Below are 18,296 nucleotides of genomic sequence, written 5' to 3'. Positions count from 1 at the left end.
CCACTGGACAGGCGTGCTTTGGGGTTCTGGGGGTGTAGGGGTCCTGAGCAGGCAGACTGTGGCTGGCGGGGTGGGGGGGAGCCAGGGGTCCCCTGCACGGCCCGGAAAGGGAACAGGTCCCAGCCTGTCCCTGACCCGCAGCCTGAACCCTCCGCCTCCCCCAAGACCCCTCAGGGCACAGCGTGACCGCGGGCCCTGGGCTCCAGGCTCTGTGAGGTGTGGGCCAGGAGGGAAGTTGGGGTGGGGCTCTTGGGGGTTGTCCCACCTGCACAGGTACCTCAGGAGCACAAGCCCCCCAGAAAAAGGCAGTGTCAGGTCAGCGTGCTGGGGACACACCCGTATGAACGGGCACGCGCCCACGTGTGGAGACGCACCCGGGGATGGCATGGGGGGTGCATGCCACTTGGAGGGGCTGGGCACAGCTGTGCCCACATGAGCTCGGTGCTTGTAGGTGTGCCTGGGAGATGAGAGCATGGACATGTGCCGTGTGCTGTGCCCCCGGAGGCCACACTGTGCGCCCGAGAGTGAGTGTGTGTGCGTGTCAGATGTGTGTGTGCGTGTCAGTTGTGTGTGTGCCTGTCAGATGTGTGTGTGCGTGCGTGTGCATGTGCGTGCCTGCAGGTGTGGGTGTGGCAGCCGCTCGTCCTCGTCCTCACGTGTCAGTGCAGCCGGGACGTGGCCGTTCAGCTCCAGCTCGAGTGGCTGAGGCGGAGGTGACACTGATTTCTGGGGAGCTGTTTTTCTAAAAAGCCGTCTGCCCTTCAGAGGAGATGTGGCCTGTGCTTGCTCCGTGGGGACAGCCTGTCAGACAGCGGAGTCCCGCAGGCCTGAGTCCCCCCCGCCCCCCGCCCCCGCCCCGCAGACCCGAGGGCACGGCCGCCAAGCAGTGTCCCAAGAGCCCGAGGGAGCTCTCCACGCACCCCGATCCGCAACCTCGGGCCGCTCCACTGAGTCTGCAAAAAATAAAGCCAGAAACAGGTTCATTCCACAGACTGAGGGGCCCGGCATGGGGCGGGGACCCGGGCCGCACACGCACGCAGGTGTGCAAGGCAGGCACTCGGGCACACCCAGTGCCCGCGCTCCACGCTCACACTCGAACGGAGCCCTGAGCTGTGCCCCCCCAAGGAGCCCCCGCTGCACCCCGGCCCCTCCAGGCCTGGTGCCAAAGGCACCGTGGTTCACACCAGTCCATTCTCAGGGGTTCATCTCCGCCAGGAAGAGGCCTGGAAAGCGTGAGCGGCTGTCAGAGGGGAGACTCGGCTTCCTGCACGCAGCCCGGCCCCGCGCGGACGCGCCCTCGCGCCCTGACGGGTAGAGATGGGGCGGGAAGAGAGCGAGCGGGCGTCAGAGCCCCGTGTGGGCTCCCCGCCCCCCCCCCCCCCCCCCGTCTCTCCAGCCGCCGGCTCACTCCCACTCGTGCCCCTAAACACCCCTCCCAGCACCGGGAACCCCTGAGCTGTGCGCCCCCCTCGCCCTCGGCCGCTCAGGCCCCGGGGCCCGAGGCAGAGACAGCGCACGGGCTCCGAGCACCGCCACCCTCACGCCGGGCCTGCGCCCGCTGCCCTGGCCTCTGGCCCCGGACCCCACGCTGGCCTCGCCTCCCTCCACCGCCCCACGCTAGCTGCTGCCTCCGGCCTTCGGGCCTGGGGCTTCCTCCCGCACCCTCCCTCTCTCAGTCTCTCTCTTGGTCTCTCTCTCTTTCTCTCTCTCTCTCGGCCGCCTACCGGGCCCCCCCACGAAGGGAGACCGGCTACGAGGGGCCAGGCCTCCGGACGGCTGTGCGGGTGGGGCCTCTGCAGGGGCTGCTCCTGGGGGCAGAGGGTGGGGCCTGCAAAGCCCCCCTGCCCTCCCCAAGGGGGGTGTGGTCCGGGGGACGCGCCTGCCAGCTCCCCGTCTATGCAGCGGGTGCAGGGACGGCTGATACCAAAGTCCCCCCACAGAGTCCCTCACTGCCACTCTCCGGCCTGGGCCCCAGCTTCCCCAGCTGCTCAATGGAGGGGCTGACTCCGGGCCTCTCCGAGACAGTGGACGGGTCCTCACTGCCCGCAGGACGGTCCCCTGGCTGTCCCCACCCTGCCTCCCTGCCTGCCCTGGACACCGGACTCCCTCTCCCTGCACCAGCCTTGGTGGGTCTGAGCTTGACAGGGGAGGGGCCCAGTCTGGGGAGGGGGGGCGGGGGAGGAGCGGGGGGGGGGGGCGGTGGGGGGGGGACGGAAAGAAACCGGGCGATGACAGCAGCACCCTCTGCTGGCCGCTGCCCCCAGGCCTGTGCTGTGCTGGGGGCCCCTCCTCCCAGACCACCTAAGCGCTGCCACCCATTAAGGGCCAGCGCCCCCTCCTCTGGGCAGAGCCCCCCCCAAAGAGCTGGGGGCTACTCGGGGAGGGGAGCCCTGAGGGCGAGCTGGGCCTTAAATCCTGAGGAACTAAGGCTGGTGGTGGGGCAGGGAGGGAAGCCCCGCTGAGTCAGACTCAGGTCCCCCGCCCTGGGGGCTGCCCCTGAGCTGGGGCACAGATGCAGATGTGGGGCTGGGCTCTGGGACTGTCCCCCGCTCCCCCCCCCCCCCGCCCGCCGGCTCCAGCTCTCTCCAGCTGAGGCCAGCCTGGAGGGGGACTCCAGCCGCAGCTCTGCCTCCCTGCCCTGGGACCCTGGGGCCCCATCGGGGGATGAGGACACAGACTTCTGTCTGGGGCACTGCCATCTCCCACCTCCCACCCTGGACACGGCTCCACCACTGCCAGAGCCTCGTCCCCAGGCTCAGGCAGAGCGCACAGTAGGCCCTCAGCGTGGCTGCTGCATAAACCGGCAGGGACCCTCCCAGCTCGAATGGCCAAAGGTCCCGGTCAAGGTCCCGGTCCCTGCCCCGCGGGCTGCTGAGCCCAGGAGGTCTCTCCAAGCCTTCTCCTCTGCCCGGAGCTGCTCCGCCAGGTCTCAGCCGGTGGGCGAGACAGCCCGGCGCGAGGCCCCAGCAGCCCCCCTGCTCACCACCAGGGCCACCCTCTGGCAGCGGTGCCGGGGGGGGGGGGGGGGGGGGGGGGGGGGGGCAGCAGCCAAGGCAGGGCCTGCGCTGCTCAAATTCCCAGCCCTGAACCCACAGCCGGAGCGCTCGGCCCTCTCCCACCCCCTCTGCCCCACTCACTGGCGTCCTCAGACAAGCTCCTGCCCCTCGGCCTCAGTCTCCCCATCTGTACAGTGGGTGCTGGGATGGCTGATACCAAAGTCCGCCCACACGCCCACATCATGGTTCATGTCCCTGCGTGGGCTCCCGTCAGCCACCCCAGCAGGGCAAGGCCGGGCACCTGAGCTGCTGGAGAAATCGGAATCCACACGGAACAGAGAGAGGGGCACAGGGGGGGGGGGGGGCAAAGCGGCCGACGTGCATGCTTCGGGGCCACCTCGCCTCCAGGTTCCCGCCCGGAAATGTATGGCCCCTGCCCCCGCGCTGGCAGTCCATCTCCTGCCTGTCACTCACGCGTTTTTCCTCCCGCGTCCCCCCCACACCACACACAGGTGCTGCCCGCTCCCCGGCCAGCGGCACGGGCCTGCCGGCCTGCTTCCCCTGAGACAGATGAACCCCAGTCCACGCATCTCTGCTCGCACTTCCTCCCCGGCAGCCGCACCCCCGGGAGTCCTCGGCCGATGGGGGTGCTGCAGAGTCTGACCCCGGGTCCGAGGGGCAGTCTCCTGTGTGTTTAGAAACCCACGGACACCTAGAGCTGGTGTGAGTGCTCATGTGCGCGCTTAGTGCACGTGTGTGCACGTGTGAACGTGTGTGCGCTTTGTGTGTGCACGTGCGTGTGTGCACGTGTGTGCGTGCTTGGTGCATGTGTGTGCACATGTGTGTGTGTGCGCGCGCGCGCGCACGTGCTGGGGGGAGGGGACACAGCTGTGGGACCCAGGCCAACATCCCATTTCACCCTCTGACTTCCCTCCCTCGGAGCAGGTGACACTGACGGGACGTTTAGGGGCCAAAGGCTCAACCCCCTAGGAATCTAAGGGCAGGTCGTGGGGTCCAAGCTGTGGCCCAGGCTCTCCTGGGGGCCCAGCCACCTGTTTCTTGGGGGGAAGGGGTCCTGCTGCCAAAGGCACTTGTTGAGTTTTCCAGGGGGTCCTGCAGGGTGAGGGAGGGGTGCTGTTCTCCCTGCCCAGGCCCTGCCCTCCCCCTCCCCCCACATGCCCTCCCCCTTCCCTCCAGGGCTCCCAGGCCTTGGATAAGGTGCCTGAGCAGCTGCTCTGCTGCACGGGCAGGTCCAAGGTGGGGAGGCGAGCCCCTGACCTGCTGCCCCAGGAGCCCCAGGTCCTCTGCCCACGAGAATAAGGACCACAGAGCCCGGTCCTGGCCCCGCCAGCTGCCTCCGGAGAGATGGTGCCCGACCCTCCCCCCCTGCCCTCCCCGCCATCTCTGGGTGTCTCCTGTTCCCAGAAAGTGGGATACAAACCTGGAATTGGGGGGCTGTTGGTGTGGAAAGGGGGGCTGTGCGTCTGCCCCCAATACTACAGAATTATAAGGGGAAAGTTGCAGGACCCTGAGAGGAGGCCAGGCTGCCAGGAGAGGAGCCGTGGCTTCAAGGCCCGGCGCGCAGCTCCCTCGGCGCGGGCAGGGGGGGACCTGAGAGTCGGGGAGGCACCTTCCCAAGCCGGGGCCTGGGGGTCTCAAACCCTGCGCAGCCCTCAGCCCAAGGCGGGGGTGGGGGGGCGCTCCCACGCGGGGCCCCGCGGGCTCTGCGAACCGAGGGCTTGGGGGGGGGTCCCTGTGCTGAGCCGTCACTGCGCAGTTCCCTCCCTAACGCCCAGGTTCCCATCATCCCCCCACTTCCCAGATGTGGAGACTGAGGCTCTGAGCGGTGATCTGCCCCAAGGTCACAGCGGATGCCTCCTCCGGGGAGCCGGGTTTGGATGAGCCCCTGGGTCTGTGTCCGAGGGGAACCCCGGCAGGCCCCCCGCCCCTCAGCAGAAAGGCGGCCTGAGGCTTTTAGATGGAAGAAGGGACCCCACCTTTAGAGGCAGGCTGAGGCCAGGAAGCTCAGCTCACGCGCCCCCTCTCCCCCCAGGAATGACGCTGGCAAAGGGTTCAGGGCCCGGTGCTGGTGCCGAGAGAGGCCGCGCACAGCACGGGGTAGGGTGGGGGCGGCGGGCGGGCAGGGGAGGTGATGCGCACGGCGGCGAGTCAGGACAGCGGCCGCGGGGGCTGGCGCGCAGGGAGCCGCCGCTCGGGGCTTCGGCCGGGGGCGCAGGGCGGTGCAGGGGCGCTGAGGGCAGAGGCAGGTCCGCGCGAGGGAGCGTCAGTGAGACGGGGCGGCCAGGAGACCCACCGGACCCCGCTCCGCCGGCTCCAAGTTCCTCCAACTTCGCCCGCTGCGCAGGGAGGCGGCGCGGGGCCGGGCACACCGAGGCCGGGACTCCGGAGAGAGCGGGGCGCCCGCGGAAGCGCGACGTGCGGAGCGGCCGGAGTCGCGCGCCCCGGGGCCGGGTCCTGCTCCGCCGCGGGCTCCTCGCTTACCTGCCGCCGCCGTCCGGGCGCTGCGCCCGCCGCCGTCCTTCAGCTCTAACTTCGCTCGGGGACTGAACCGCCTCCCGGCTGCGCCCATCGATCCGCGCGCGGCCCCGCCCTCGCCTCGCGGGCAGGAGGGCCTCGTTCCCGCGCGCCGCCCCCCGCGCGCCGCCCTCCCGCCCGCTCCCCCCGCCGATCCGCTCGCGGGCTCGCCCCCCCTCTCCCTCCCGAACCCCCCCCGCCGCGCGCCCGGCCTCCACGCCGCCCCATCCTTCGCGCCGCGCCGGGAGCCCGGGGGGAGGGGACGGAGCCGGGAGAGGGAGGCGCTAGGAGCCCCGGGTTTCCTAGGTCCCGCCGGCCCTCCACCTCCCGGCGGCGGGGCGGGGGCGGCACTGGAGTGGGGAGCGCGGCAGCCGAGGCCCGGAGGCCCCCCACCGCCCCCTCCACATAAAGCGAAGCCCAGGCGCCCTCGGTCGGCCCGGCCCACGTCCGAGAAGGCGAGGACCCAGGAGCAGGGGCACGTGGGGGGCAGGTAGGGCCGGCCCCTCTCCCCCCGCCGGCCCCGTCCTGCGCGCACTCACCCCGCCGCTGCGGGTGCCTCCGGGAGGCTCTGCCCGCTCCGCCGCTTGTTGGACCCTCGCGACCCGGGTCTGCGGCTGCCCCGCTTCTGCCCGTCACCGGCGAGGAAACTGAGTCAGGAGAGGCCCGAGCGGCCCCAGGCCGCGCTGCTCACCCGAAGCGGAGCCGGAGAGGCAGCCTCCACCCCCAGGACGGAGCCGCCTCCTGCGGACTCCTCGCCCGGGCAGTGCCCTCGGCCAGCGGGTGGGCGCCCCCCGCGCCTCCGGCCGCTGTCCCCACGCACCCGGCGCCCCGGCCCGCGGCGCGCCCCTCCCCGCTTCCTGTCCCCGCCCGCCTCTGCCTCCGGCCTCAGTACCCCCAGCACGCTCCGCTCCGCGGCAGCTGGGCAATTCACCGAGCATACAAAAGAGTTGACTCAATTCAAAGGCAGCAAATCAAGATCAGTCCTATCGTGTGTGGCGCCGGGAGGGATGGACCCGGCACCCGCGGCACCAGCCGCTCCTGGACGGGCGGGCACAGGGCTGCCCGGGCCGGGGAGTGGGCGCTGAGCTGCCCTCCCCCTGCCTGCCCCTGAGGCTCCTTGGAAGGGGGTGCAGAGCCATAAGGGGGCGTTGGGACAGGAGCCAGGGTGCCCCACGATTACCTACAAGTTCCGGGGTCAGGCGAGGCACAGGAAGGAAGGCGGTTGGGCCCCCGCTCCCCTCCCTCCGCACTGAGCCCCAGCTTCCCCTCGCCTGCTCCCTACTGACCCTGTCCCCGCAGGTGCAGGCCGGGCGAGGGGCGGCCATGTGTCACCAGGTGGGCACTGCAGACCTCCGGGTGCCGGCCTGGGCACCGGAACAGAGCGGGCGTGAGCGGGCTGCGCTCCTCCTCACTCAGAGCCCCTCTGTGTGCGGCTCCCACCCGAAGAAACGGGCCTCCCCGAGGTCCGAGGTCCGAGAAACAGCCTGCCAGCCTCTGGCCTCGCGGCCGTGCAGGGCTGGCCACAAGGGAACTACAGCCCCAGGGCGGCTGTCCCCTGGCAAGCCCCGCCTCCCCCAGACCCTGGCCGTGCAGCCCCGCCGGAAGGGAAGGCCTGAGGGCATCCGATGTTGTCTCAGGGCGCAGGGACTGTGCGCGGTGCCTGCCAGCCTCGGATCACGACCTCGCTGGCTGGCTACCCCCCTGGCAGGAGGCTGAGCCCATCTCTGCTGAGCAGCCGAGGAGGAGGCCCTGGACCCGCACCCGCTGGGCCTCCCCAGCACCTGCCGCCCAAGGTCAGAGGTCCGCGGAGGAGCTCAGAGGTCGAATGGACGAATGGACGGGCAGTGCAGGTCCCCGCGGGAGCCTGGGCACTTGGAGGCTCCGGGAGCCAAGAGCAGCGTGGGGGGCACCCAGGTCCCCCCCACACGCACTCCCCAGCAGAGATTAGCCATCCTGGCGCCACCTCCTCCCCTGAGTCTCAGCTGGGTCGCCCTCCCCCGTGGCCAAGCGGATTGGGGCCTGCGTGTAAGTCATTAATCCTGTGCTGGAGACGTGGGCCCCACAACCCCTGACCCCGAACTGCGCCCCACAACCCGTGACCCCAAGCTGGGAGAGGAGGGACCCTCATTCACCAGGGGTCTGAGGCAGCGGGGCGCCCAGCGCTGGAGGCCCACGGGGTCCCAGAGCCACCGGAGGGGGCGGGGCCGGCAGCCCTAGGGACTCAGACCCCAAGCTGCTTGGGCCGGGGTTCAGCAGGCCCAAGGAGGGAAGAACAAGTTTGGGGTGCAGTGTGGTCGGGTAGAGGGAACCCAGTCCCCGGGGGCCTTCCCTGTAAGGGGGGCACCAGGACGTTGCCTGCTCCGTGCACTTGCATCTGAAGCTACACCCCAACCCGCTCAGGAGGTTCGCAGACCTCTCTGCTCCCCACCCCCCCTACACTGCGTGGGAAATCCCCACACCCCCAGGGGGAGGGCTCGGCTGGGCCCCTGCCTGATGGGGCAGCCACCGGCCACACCATGCAGTCTGAGAAGAGAAAAACTTGGGGGGTGACACCCCAAGACCAGAGGAGAAACAGTGGGAGGAGGGCAGGGGACTTGGAGGGAAGAGCGGCGGGATGGGGGGCTCTGAGCGCTGGGGAGCAGTCAGCCCTGGCCTGGGGTCCCACCCTGCCCGCAGCCAAGCCCAGCGTCAGGGCTCCGGGCCGGGGGTCCAGGTCGCTGGTGCCTATTAATAGCCGAGAGCGGTGGATCCCGCGAGCTCGGTGCCGGCTCGGAGACCGGACTGGGGGTGGGGGTCCCCCCCCCCCGCCAAGGACTCCAGCGGCGAGCGGTGCTCTGCCCCCTCCCCGCCCGAGGTGCGAAGGCTGGGCACCCACAGCCCCTCCCTGCGTGCCCTCCACTATGAGATGGGGTTCCGGATGGGGGTGCTCGGGCCAGCTTGGGGCGCCGCGACTCCCACCGAGCGCTCGCGGGCAAGGCCACCCCTTCCCCCGCTCCCCGCCCAGCCCGCCTGTGGCTCCGGAAAGTTACAGGGTCCCCGCGGCGCCGCGCAGCCCGAGGGGTCCGAGTCCCCGCCCTTTCCACCGCGGCGTCGGGGAGGGAAGTTTGTCCGGCGGGGCTGGAGGACGCGAACTTCGGGGGCGTCCGCCTCGGAACCGGGGCGCCGGGAAACCGCGGACGCTAGGCGCCGCAACAACAGCCCCGGGCGGGGGGACTCGGCCCCGCGCGGCCGCCCAGGGCAGGGCGCGGGGGGCTGGGGCGGCCGGGCTGGGAGCGCCGCTGGGGACCCGCGTCCACCCCCGCGGCTGCCGGCGCGCGTCCTCCCCGCCTCCCCCCGGGGCGGGGACCCACGGGCCCGCAGCTGCGGCAGAGGGACCCCCGCCCCCGCCTCCCCGCGCAGACCCCCCCCAGCCCCTTCCTACCTGGGCCGGGTGCGGGCCGGGGCCGGAGCGCGGTCGCGGCCGCGGGGCGTGCGTGCTCGGTGCCCGGGCGCGGCGGCGGCTTCCCCTCCTTCCTACTCCTCTTCCTCCTCCGGGCTCGCTGGCTCCAGACGGATCTCCTCCCCCTCGCGCCCTGCCCGCCCCGCCCGGAGCCCGCCCGGCTGGGCTCGGCCTGCGCCCGGGAGCGGCGCGGAGCCGGCGGGGACCCGGCTGCGGCGCTCACTGCGTCAAGCGCGGGGCGAGCGCGGGGCGGCGGCGGGGACCGCGCGCTCGGAGTCCGGGGCCGGCAGGGCAGGCCGGGCAGCGGCGGCGCCGGCCCCTGCGCGGTCGTGGTCGCGGTGGCGGTGGCGGTGGCGGCGGCGGCGGCGGCGCCGAGGTTGTGGCTCATTCTCTCTGAGCGCGAGCGCGGGTTCCGTGGCGGAGCGGAGCGGGGAGGGCGGGGGCGGGGGCGGCCGGAGGGGCGGGCGGTGTCCCTCCCGCTCGCCGGTGCGCCGAGGGGTGACCTGTTCAGGGAAGTTGGGGCGCGCGGAGGGGCGGTGTGGGGAGCCCAGAGGCAGACTCGCCCCCTCCTCCTGGCCCGCGCCCCCCGCCCCCCATTCGGAGCGGAGGCCCCCCACCCATGGTCTGGGAGTCCGGACCCTGGTGGCGAGGGGAGGTGAGCACCTGGGGGACGTGCACGCGCGTGGACCTGCCGTGCGCACACCTGCCCGGAGAACCACGTGGAAGTTGACCCCAAGTCGGACCTGCGTGGGCGCGCGCAATGCCCGTAGCCGGCAGGGGCGGGGAGGAGGGGGCGGGAGCCCCGGGGCTGGCCCACTCCCGGGTCGCTGACCCTCCCACTTCCCTCCTCTTGCCCGTCCCCCGTTTCGGCGGGAGGGAGGGAGGGAGGGGGCGCGGGGTCCGCCAGGCCCCTCCGACTCCCGCGAGGCTGGGTTTAGCGGATTTCCCTCCCATCGACCCCCATCCCCCTCCTTCGCCTCCGGAACCCCGCGGCGTCCGAAATCGCTGGGTCGGCCCCTAAACTAGATGCTCAATCCGCAGCCCCCTCGTCCCCCGGAGCCCGCCCGGAGCGGCCCCCCGGCCCCCGGGGCGTCTCCCACTGCCCCCCGTCCCTGCCCCTGCCTGCGGAGAAAATGCCAAACGAGGCTCACGAGCGCCCCCGCCCGGCGGCTGCGAGCAGGCCCTGCGCGAGCGGCGGGAGCAGCGGGCCCCGCGCGCCCCCGGCCCCGCGGCCTCGCCCCGGGTGGGCAAAGGGAGGCGGGGCGGCGAGGCCGGCTGCTGGCGGGGAGGGGGCCTGGGGACCCTCCGCGAGGAGGGCCCGGGACCGGGTGGGAGTGGCGCGTGAGGCCGGGATCAGCGGGACTGGGGGTACGAAGGTGGCTCCGCCTCTGGTTCGGGTCCGGGGTCCGATCCAGAGGCCTCTCCAACTCCGTCCCGGCTGCGGCGCGGGCCGCCTGCCTCCGCGCTCCCCGCCCTCACCCCCGCCTCCGCTGGACGGGAAGTCCGGGTTTCAGAGACCACACTGGTCACCTGCATTGCGTTTGAGATTCGTTTATTTTGTAGGGCGGTGATTTTCTTGTTTTTATTATTATTTATTTTTTTAAATACATTTTATTGATATTTTTAGAGAGAGGAAGGGAGAGGGATAGAGAGTTGGAAACATCGATGAGAGAGAAACATCGATCAGCTGCCTCCTGCACGCCCCCCAGTGGGGATGTGCCCACAACCCAGGTACATGCCCTTGACCGGAATCGAACCCGGGACCCTTGGGTCCGCAGGCCAACGCTCCATCTACTGAGCCAAACCAGCTAGGGCAGGGGCAGTGATTTTCAACCGGGGTGCCGCGGCGCACTGGGGTGCTGCAAGAATTTCTTTGCCCCGGCTGGGGTTGCTCAGTGGATAGAGCATGGGCCTGCGAACTGAAGGGTCCCAGGTTCGATTGTGGCCAAGGGCACAGGCCTGTGTTGTAGGCTCGGTCCCCAGCAGGGGGCGTGCAGGAGGCAGCCCATCCATGATTCTCTCTCATCATTGATGTTTCTCTCTCTCTCCCTCTCCCTTCCTCTCTGAAATCAATAATAAAAAAATCTGAATTAAAAAAATAATTGTTTTAAAGCATGCGTGCCTGACTGGCCAGGGACACTGGCCTCTTTCTCTCGCATGTCAAATACAAGTGGCCACAGCCAACACAGGAGCCGTCCTGTGCGAGTGAGCCAGAATCACGCCCGTCTGCGTGAGATGCCGCAGGTCCGGCGTGAGTGTGTGCGCCAGGAGGTGAAAACAGTTTGGAAACGCTGCTGCAGGGCCCTCCCCACGCATTCCTTTATTGCCTAATAACACCCATGGCACGGAACGGTGGGCCGCGTCCCATCCACGCAGCTGCTGGCAGGCATTTGCGTTGTTCCCACTTTGAGGACATTACGAATATGCTGCTATGAATATTCACGGACAGATCTCTGTATGAACTTGGGTTTTCATTTCTCTTGGATATACAGGGGGTCCCCAAAAATGTACACACACTGTGAGTGATCATTCATTCCAACGGGGTGAATCTGAGAAGGAGCATGGTTCAGTGTCTCTCCAGGTGCTTACTGCTGTGTCGCTGTGTCGCGTGGGGACCCACGGCGTCCTCCGGGGACGGACGGGCGCCTGGGCCTCACCCTGCACCACCACCACCTTGTTCTCAGCCACAGGAAGGCAGACGATGTTTGAAGCCCTGGACAGCCATGCTGCTCCCATGGCCCCGCTCCGGCCTCCACACCACTCACCTGTGTGAGCCACCAGGTCCTGTTATCTCCCAGGCCGACAGGCCACTGCACCCCGAAGCCGGAGGAACCCCCGGTCCTGGCTGCAGGGAGACCAGGCACTCAGGGCCACGCAGCCTGGCCTTGTGCCTCGGCAACCCCCCCAGCCCCCCCAGGCCAGTGCCTGCACAGGACCTGTCTGACCAGGGGGGTCCCTGTGCCCCTATGTATCTTCTATTCCTCCTTGTTGGGGGTCCAGCCAGACACAGGCACCCCTCACAGAGGCCATAGGCCGCGGGGGACGCAGCACAATCAGCTACCCGGGCATCGGTGGCGAGGTGCTGCCCACCCCACTTTGCAGACGGGAATTTGAAGCCTGGAGACAGGGAGAGGCCTTGCCAGCATCCTGGCCGGTCCAGTCGGGACAGTGCTGGGCTGGGGGCGTGGCACCCAGAGCCTGAGGGGCCCCACAGATCAGGCTGGGTCTGCAGACCTGAGGAAGGCTGTGGCCTAGGCAGACAAGCCCCAGGCACCGGCCTTTGCTGCAGCTTCGGGTCTGCGGGCCCAGGCCCTCCCAGGCCCAGTGGGCACAGAGCCACTCCCGCCCAGAGGCGGCTGCGCCCAGCAGCGAGGGTCCGGAAGGGCTTCCAGGGGTCTCGCCTGAGCGGGGTCCCGGGGCCCCTGCGTGTTCCTGCCTGTGCCCCTGCCGGCTGGGCAGGTCCGAGGAGCCCTGTGAGCTGCCCGTACCACCCCCCAGGCCCCTCGGCAGGGCAGCTGCACACGGGCCTCCCCTGGCCTGGCCGGGTGCCCCAGGGACCGCACTCACCCCAAGCGGCTGTGGCCTCCAAGGAAGCAGGAGGCAGCTGAACTGAGCGCACGCCGTTTCCTCCTGCCAGAGTTGCTGGGACCTCGCTGTCCGCGGAGCCCGCCAGGGAGGCAGCCCGTCGCAGGCAGAGCCAGTAATGAATGAAAATGGCTAATGATGGACCATCTGTCCCGCCCGCGCTCCTGGCTATCCTTACGCACCCCTCTCCTCTGCCGCCCCCCACAGATGGCGGTGGCAGCGTGGGGCCCATGGGAAGCCAGGGGGAGCATGTTCAGGGGAGCAGCACAGGGTGCACCCCAGGGCTCACACAGGGTCAGGCTGAGCCAGACCCACGGACAAGGGGCCTCCGTCTGTCCTCCACCCGGGAAGGTGGCACCAAGAGGGAGGCAGCGAGGCGGGCCTGGCTCCGCTGTGCCCCGTGCAGCCCTGGCACCAGACTCCGAGCTGCACTTCCACACACACCCTCCCCGCCCCCACGAGGGCCAGGTGGGCGGACTGCGTGCGGGCCGAAAGCTCAGGGCCAGGGCCAGGGTCCCACAGCCTGCACTCCACTCCAGAGCGAGGACTGGGCCTCACACACGGGCCGCTGTCCATGGAGCCCAGAGTCAGGGACACCTGACCCCAGGCCTCTCTGGTGACCGTCCCCAGGAACCTGGCCTCTGGCCTGGCCCGCCCTCAGGGAACCCAAGCCTCCAGCTGTGTCCCCAGCACGCAGGGGCACCCGGAGAATGGAGAACGGAACCAGAGAGGGCGGTCAGCCTGGCCGGACCCTCTGGGGACAGAGGGCCGTGGAGGTCGGAAGGGACACTGAGACTCGGGTTGTGGGTTCAGAGTGGAGTCGGAGCCTCGCCCTCCTGAGCCCAGGCCGGGTCCTTCCATCCCAGGCCGGGGGCTCCCAGGACCAGGGGCTCCCTGTGCAGCTGGTGGTCACTGGATGGAGGCAGGGCCCCTGGAGGTCAGAGTCACTGGAGAGAAGAGGGAAGCTCTGGGGGTGCCCAAGGGAAGGGGATGGAGAGGCGGTGCATGATTATCGCCGTGAATATTCATGTGATACATGAATATTCATAGATGCTCTCCCACCACTGCTGTGGCAGAAGCAGCTCCTCCACCCCTCTGCCAGCCAGCCGCTGGCTGGGGCAAGAGGCCTGGCTTGGGAGCCCCTCCACCAGCACACCCAGCGGGGTCCCTCTCCAAAAATGGCCGGGGAGAGGGGTCCAGAGAGTGGTCGGCTGGAGGCGGGAGGGCCTGTGGCTGCCCCTGCATGGCGGGCCCTGGCTGCCTGGCTGGCTGCCGGGGAAGAGCAGTCTGGCAAGCAGCCACAGGGATGGGGGGTGGGGGTAGGGGGGGAGGGGGCTGCTGCTGCTGCTGCTACTGGAAACAGGATCCCCTGGGGCTGATGGGAAGGGATCATGTCCTGCCAAGGGAGGAGGGAGCCCAGAGAAGGAAAACCAAGAAGGCTCAGAGAGGGTCAGCAACTTGCCCAAGGTCACACAGCAAGCCCAAGGGGCAGCCGAGGGCTGCTTCCTGCTGGTGTGTGAGTGCGGAGGGGGCTCCATGTGCAGAAGGGTGACAGCTCCTGCCCTGGGACAAGCGTGTAGCTATTCCCGGCACAGAGCAGTGTTTGTGAGTGAACGAATGAATGATGCACAGCCCTACGTTCAAAGATGAGAGAACTGAACCCATTCAGTGTGACTCGGTGGTGGAGCATCGACCGATGAACCAGGAGGTCAGGGTTTGATTCCCGGTTGGGGCACATGCCTGGGTTGCAGGCTCAATCCAGTGTGGGGTGTGTGCAGGAGGCAGCTGATCAATGGTTCTCTCTCATCACTGATGTTCTGTCTCTCTCCCTCTCCCTTCCTCTCTAAAATCAATAAAAATAGATTTTAAAAAAAAGATGGGAGAACTGAGTCTCAGAGATGAAGGGTGCTGCTGGGGGAAGGGGGAGCCTGATTTGCTGGGTGCCATCTGCGTAAGACCAGGGATCCAGTGCCCGGAGGAGCCTGGCAGAGTCCACAGCCTGTGCCTGCGGGCAGCCCTGCCCCCCAGCCCCTGCGAAAGGTGAGCTGGTGACACTCCCCTGGCAGGGCTGGGTGACGTGGGACAGGGCCGGGGGGGGGGGGTGCAGGGGGTGCGAGCAAGGAAGGCCTGGCACACACACCCCGTCTGTGTGGGCGAGGAAGCAGACGGGGGACCGCAGTGAGCAGAAATCAAATGAGGAGGCTGACAGTGAGCGGAGAAGCAAAATAATCATAAATGATGGTTTTTATTAAAAAATATCACCTGGAAAATGTATGCTCATTTCAGATGCCCAAAAAGAGCCCAAAATGCAATCAGGGGGAATAGAGGGGTGGGGAGTGGGAAATTAAAGTCACGGTGTAGCCCGGGAAAGCAGCTCTCTGCCGGGGCCTACGGTGCGGGTGCCGGGGGGCGGGGGTGTCACTGTTGTGTGAAGTGATAAACATTATTCTGCAACCAAAATAGCAAACAGATAATCCATCACGGAGCAGTGACGGATGCTCCGGAGAACAGCCGGCCGGGGCCTGGGTACCAGGGGGTGGGCGGAGGCCCCTCGGAGGCGGGCGGCATACCTGTCCCTGGTGGCCCGGCCGGAGGCCGCTGCCCGGCTAAGTTGCCTGGCTGTGCCTGGCAGTCCCTGGGCACGGACTCCAGAGGGTGAGAGGAGGGAGACAGGCCCAGAGCGGGCAAGGCCCAGCCCAAGTCACACAGCACCCGGTGTCCCTCGGGGAAGGGGTTGGGGGAAGGACCGGAGGCCCCCCCAGAGCTGTGCCCTCGCAGAGCAGGCTTGCAGAGGGGAGCAAAGCCTCCTTCCCCTGAAGACCCCAAGAATCCCAACTAAGAACCCCGAACTGCCCCCAGGCCCCGCCACGGCCACCCACCTGCCCCTCTTCAGGTCCTTTTGACCCGATAAACCGCAGACCAGGCCTGGAGGGTGGGGAAGCAGGAAGCTGGCCCGTGGCCTGGCCAGGAGGGCTTCCCTCACCTTCATCAGAGGCGGCTGCCGCCCCCAGCAGCTCCCTCCCTGGCTCCCTTGCCGTCCCCACTGCCAGCCCCCACCCCAGGCCAGGCGGACCCCGCCCCAGCTCCTGGCCCCTGATGTGACACCAGCCTGCTCCCTGCACCTCCCCAGGGCCGATTAAGATGTCTGGAGCTGATTAGACTCTGACACTGATGAAGCCCAGAGGTAATTAGCAACGGAAAAAAGTTTTGATTAGTCCTCAGCATAATTCTCTCCAATTATTCAAAGTTCATGCCCGCAGGGGGTGGACGAGCTCCAGGAATATTTATTTATATCCGGGTTCCTCATCCACGTCGTGAATCTAGTTAATCACCCGACTGGTAACGGGGTCTGGCAGCACCGAGCGGCCTGACGCTGAGGGCTGGAAAGGAGCCTGGGGCCCCCACAGACACATCTCGGGGCTCGCCCGGAGCCTGCGGGGTTTGTGGTCACCTTAGTCCCCATGAGAGCAGGGTCTGTAGGTAAGAAAAGTCAGAGAGCCCAGCGGAGTGGCTCAGGGGTTGAGCATCGACCGATGAGCCAGGAGGTTCCCGGTCAGGGCACAGGCCTGGGTTGTGGGCTTGATCCCCAGTGCGGGGCAGGCAGGAGGCAGCCAATCAGTGATTCTCTCTCATCATTGATATTTCTATCTCTCCCTCTCCCTTCCTCTCTGAAATCCATAAAAATATATTTTGAAAAAAGAAAAGAAAAATTAAAATAAAAGTCAGAGAGAGGAGCCACAGTGGCTCCCAGCCCCGGGGCCCGTCCAGGGCCTGACCTCCGGCTCTTGGCCACTGACCCACCTGGCCCCGCCCTGTTTGCCCAGGTGCCCAGGGTGGGAGCCACTCCCGGCCCCTCTACAGCACAAAGGCACCTGCGGACCCACCACGGGGCCTGGGCCAGGCGGGGCACCTCACCCAGGGTCAGGAGACGGGGCCTGCTCTGCCCTTGACACTCAGGGCTGATGTGAACATCCCGCACACACCTGTGCGAGGGGCGAGTCTCGCTGGGGCGTCGGGAGCCGGCGGGGGGCTCCTGGGGCAGGTGTGGGTCTGACTCTGAGGGGCCTCTGGAGCCGCAGGAGCCGCGCGTCTCGCCGGCATCGCTGGGGTCTGTGTGCGTCCGTCCAGGTGGGCCTCGCAGGCGGAAGGTGTCTGCTTCTCACCTGCGTCTCCTGATGGGGAGGGGCTCACCCGCCGTCTTCCTCAGGAGCTGCCTGTGCCCTCGGCCTCTGCAAGGACGGTGGTCGGATCCTGGCCCGAGCGTCCGCCCCAGTGGCCGAGGGCCTCTCCCCGCTCGAGGACCAGTGCCACCGGGTGGGCGCAGGGCCGGTCTGGCCGTGGGGTCCGGCCCAGAGGGCACGTGCGGTGAAGCACATCTTTTTCACAAAACCTTGGGGTGACTTGCTGCACAGCAACAGCTCACACACAAGCCATTTGCTTCCTGAACCAAAAGTAACAGTGGTCACAGCCCAGGAGCCAGGCTGGGTGGGGCTCCTCCCCTGGGGCGTCCCCACGAGGCGGGGAGAAAGCACAGGTCCCCCAAACTGAGCCCAGACTCACCGAGTCCCAGCAGCCGCCTCCACAAGGCAGGGCCAGGGGGGGCTCCCCAGGCCAGTGACCGTCCCCCTCTCAGGCAGAAACCCTCTTGTTCAGAGCCTGCCCTTGGGGGAGCCCTGCACGTCCAGAGGCCGCCTCTTCGTGAGCTGCAGGTGTCGCCCGGGGGTCAATGGGTTTCTTGCTCTTCCTGTGTCTGCCTCCCCAAGGCCACGGGCAGGGCCAGAGCAGAGAGCGCTGTGGCTAAGAGAACCCCTCCATTGTCAGCTCCGTGCTGCAAGGAGTCGCCACCCACCTGGGCCTCGGGGAGGGGGGCTGGGCTGCCCTGGAGAGCAGGGGGTGAGCGGGAGAGAAGGGGCTCCACTGCCTCCACCCCGCATGCCCACCCCTCTTCCCTCCACCCGAAGGCCACCCCCTGGACCTGAGCCCCGGGCCCCGGGCTACTGCACTCAGCCCAGCCAGGGCGCCGGTGTGCACTGCAAGCCGCTCTTGGCAAGCCAGGTGAGTGGGAGGGGCACCAGGTGAGTGGGAGGGGCGCCAGGTGAGTGGGAGGGGTGCCAGGTGAGTGGGAGGGGTGCCAGGTGAATGGGGGGGGGTGGCCAGGTGAGTGGGAGGGTGCAGGTGAGTGGAGGGCGCCAGGTGAGTGGGAGGGGTGCCAGGTGAGTGGGAGGGTGCCAGGTGAGTGGGAGGGGGTGCCAGGTGAGTGGGGGGGGTGCCAGGTGAGTGGGAGGGGCGCCAGGTGAGTGGGAGGGGTGCCAGGTGAGTGGGGGGGTGCCAGGTGAGTGGGAGGGGCGCCAGGTGAGTGGGAGGGGTGCCAGGTGCGTGGGGGGGGCGCCAGGTGAGGGGAGGGGCGCCAGGTGAGTGGGGAGGGGGGGCAGGGCTCCAGGTTTGAGACGTCGGCTTGGGGGCTTCAGGCTCCATGGCCTGGGCCAGGCCCTGGGGTAAGATAAGCCTGAGCTTCAACCGATGAACCAGGAGGTGACGGTTCAGTCCCCGGTCAGGGCACGTGCCCAGGTGTGGACTCGATCCCCGGTGTGGGGCGTGCAGGAGGCAGCCGACTGATGATTCGCCGTCATCACTGATGCCTCTCTCCCTCTCCCTTCCTCTCTCTGAAATCACTAAAAAATATATTTTTTTAAATAAAGAATGAAGCTGGACCCCTACCTCACACCAAATACAAAATTAAC

At 68.3% G+C, this 18,296-nt stretch overlaps 1 protein-coding gene across 2 annotated transcripts in view; it reads right to left on the bottom strand.

The window, feature by feature from the left end:
- The window catches only part of ELFN1 (extracellular leucine rich repeat and fibronectin type III domain containing 1), a 38,797-nt gene extending 29,712 nt beyond the window's left edge, over positions 1-9,085 (bottom strand). The window contains exon 1 of one of the 2 annotated variants that reach the window (XM_036315575.1): positions 8,953-9,085. The gene's annotated coding sequence lies outside the window, so the exon portion shown is untranslated. Of the gene's footprint in view, positions 1-5,498; positions 5,575-8,952 lie in introns of those variants that run through there. The other variant, XM_036315576.1, reaches the window with a different exon arrangement.
- Between the last annotated feature and the right edge of the window lie 9,211 nt (positions 9,086-18,296).

Source organism: Myotis myotis, unplaced genomic scaffold (assembly GCF_014108235.1).
Source record: "Myotis myotis isolate mMyoMyo1 unplaced genomic scaffold, mMyoMyo1.p scaffold_m19_p_6, whole genome shotgun sequence".
NCBI classification, from domain to species: domain Eukaryota; kingdom Metazoa; phylum Chordata; class Mammalia; order Chiroptera; family Vespertilionidae; genus Myotis; species Myotis myotis.
Note: the sequence above shows the minus strand (reverse complement) of the source record. Positions and strands in the feature narration are given on the sequence as shown.